The following is a 3,185-nucleotide window of genomic DNA, read 5'->3' as shown; positions in this document are numbered from 1 at the left end:
TTTTACTAGCTTATTGAAAAGAAAGCTTAGATCATTGATTTTCAGATTTTTTCTTCTAATTTTTACATTTAAGGCTATATATATTCCTCTACGCACTGCTTGAACTGCATCTCACAAATTGTGACATGTTCTATATTTATTATCACTCAGTATAAAATATTTTCTGAATTCTATTTGATTTCATTTTTGATCCCTGGGTTATTTAGAAGTGATACATTTAATTTCCAGATAAAGATTTTCTAGTTATATTTCTAGTTTAATTCTACTGTGCTCTGAGAACATACTCTGAATTATTTCAATCTGTTAAAATTCTTTAACACTGGTTTTATGGCTCAGCATATGTTACATGTACACTTAAGAGTGGAAATTCTATCACTGTTGGGTGCATGTTCTATATATTTCAGTCAGATCAACTTTGTTAACAGTGTTCACATCTTTGATATACTTACTGATTTTTTTATTTTATTTTTTTTGCTGCAGTTTCAACTATTGAGAGAGGGGTATTAAAATTTCCATTATGCTTATAGATTTATTTATTTCTCCTTTTAATTTTGTCAATTTTTGCATTAAATACTTTATAGCTATGTTGCTGGATACCTACAAATTTAGAATCCTGATAGTTTCCTCTGAAGTTATCATTTATATGTATCACTATGAGATAGTCTTCTTTATCTCCAATAATGCTTCTTGGCTTAATGTCTTTTTCATCTAATTTTGATATAACTATATTACTTTCTCTTGGTTAAGATTGCATGTTGCATTTTTTCCAGCTTTTTTTTCTTTCAACCTGTTTTGTTTTTATACTTGAATATGGTGCTTGTAAGCAGCATCATTATATTTTTAGTCTCTTCGGACAGTCTTATTTATTTGACTGGCAAACTTCATTCATTTACTTTTGGTGAAATTACTGTTATAGTTAGGTTTACATCTACCACTTAACACATTGTTTTCTATTTAGCCAACCTGATTCTTTTTCTCTCCTTTTCACCTTCTTTTGGACTAATCGATTTATTTTTATTCCATGTTGTCTTCTATTAACTTGTTATTCATTTTTTTCTCTTTCTGAAATTTTAGCCTACATCCTTTGCATATCAGTCTTATGCAAGTTTCTCTTCGATTCCATTCCCCAAGAATTCTAGAACCTTAGAATATTTTAACTCTGTTTAACCTCCTCTCACATTTTCATTTTAATTCTATATAAATTTTTAACTCCATCAGACATTATGATTCCTGTTTGTCATTGTCAATATTCACTTCTATTAACCCACATTTTTACTGTTTGTTGAGTTCCCATTTCTTCCTGCTTTTAATGCGTTTCCATCTAATATAATTTTCCTCCTGCCAGAACAGCTCTTTTTAGTTCTTCTTTTAATATAGGTTTGCTGGCAAATATTTTCTCTGAGTATAGAGTTCTGTGTTGGCAACTATTTACTTTAGCATGTTAATGGTGCCCATGCATTCAATACTGGCCTTCGCTGCTGGTGGTGAGAAGTCAGGTGTCAGTATTATCACTCTTTTGAAGGTAATGTGTTTTTCCATGTCTGGGCACTTTAACATTGTCTCTTTGTCTTTGAGTTTATTATTATTATTATTAATTATTATATGCCTACACATAGTTCCTTTTATTTATCCTGTTTGGCTCTTGAAACTAGGGGTCAATGTCCTTCCTGAGTTTCAGAAAATTCTAGGCTATTATCTTCCCACATATTACTTATGCTTCATTCTCTCCTTTTCTAGGATTCTAATTATATGTGTGTTGCTCCTTTTGACTATGACCCACATGTCCTTTATGTGCTGGTCTTTTTTCTTCTTTTTTTCTCAATGTACTTCACTTCGTATATTTTTTTAATTGATCTGCCTTCGAGATTAATAATCCTGTGTTCTTCTGTATCCATTCTTATATTTAGTTCATCTTTTGAGTTCTTGATATCACATGTGGTATTTTCAATTCTAAGATGACTACTTATTTTATTAATAGATTCTCTGCTGAAATTTTCCATCTTTGCGTTTATTTTATCGCTGTTCTCTATTTTCTTTGATAACTCCATTATAGCGATATTAAAGTCCTTGTCTGCTGCTCTACGTTTTTCTTTTTTCTTTATTGATAAAGTTCCACTTTTCAGCATGCATTGTAACTTACTGTGTAACAGTTGTATTGACATACAGTTTACGTACCATAAAATCACCCTTTTACTGTATTCGCAGAGTTGGGCAACCATTACCACTTGAAATCAGAACATTTTCATCAGACCAAAAAAGAAGCCCACACCCATTAGCAGTTGCCTCCTATTTCTCTCTTTCTCAGCCACTAGCAACCACTGATCTACTTTCTGTCTCCTTGGATTCTGGATATTTCATATAAATAGAATCATACATTATGTGGCCTTTTGTGACTGGCTTCTTTCCCTTTGCATAATATTTTCAATTTCATCTTTGTTGTAGAATACATCAGGACTTTGTTACTTTTGACTGCCAAATAATATTCCATTGTATGACTATACCACATTTTGTTTGTCCACTCTTTAGTTATGAGACGTTTGAATTATTTCCACTTTTTGCTACTCTGAATAATGCTGCTGTTAACATCCATGTACAAGTTTTAGTGTAAACGTATGCTTTAAATTCTTGTGTGTATACACCTAGGAAGAAATTGCTGGGTCACATGGTAACTCTATGTTTAACATTTTGAGGAACTGTCAAACTTTTCCAAAGCGCCTGCACCATTTTACAATTCCACAATGGATGAGAGTTCCGATTTCTCTGTGTCCTTCTCAACATTTGCTATTGTCTGTCTTTTTGGTTTCAGTCATCCTCGTAGGTATGTAGCAGTACCTCGTTGTGGCTTTGATCATGAGTGACACACCTGATCTCTTCTCAGAGCCCCCTGTGTAACTGAATTTTGTGATTTCTATTGTTGTTCCTTCATACTTGCTAGCCAAAGGTTGTCCAGCATACGCTTGGCTTTCTCTGCAGTGCATGCTTTCCTGATGGAGAATCTCCTCATTTTAGCATCATTTGTAATCTACATAGGCTGTGAATTTCTAAATTTTTAATACATTTGTTGTGCTTCAATACATTGTAATCATTATTTTTGATTCTTAATTTCTGCAATCTTAAATCAATTGGAGTCCTTTAAAATTGACTACTGTGTTCTTTTGACATAATCTTTGATGGCTCCCTTAACA

This window comes from Pteropus vampyrus, unplaced genomic scaffold (assembly GCF_000151845.1).
Source record: "Pteropus vampyrus isolate Shadow unplaced genomic scaffold, Pvam_2.0 Scaffold96, whole genome shotgun sequence".
Taxonomy (NCBI): Eukaryota; Metazoa; Chordata; class Mammalia; order Chiroptera; family Pteropodidae; genus Pteropus; species Pteropus vampyrus.
This window is presented reverse-complemented; position numbering follows the sequence as displayed.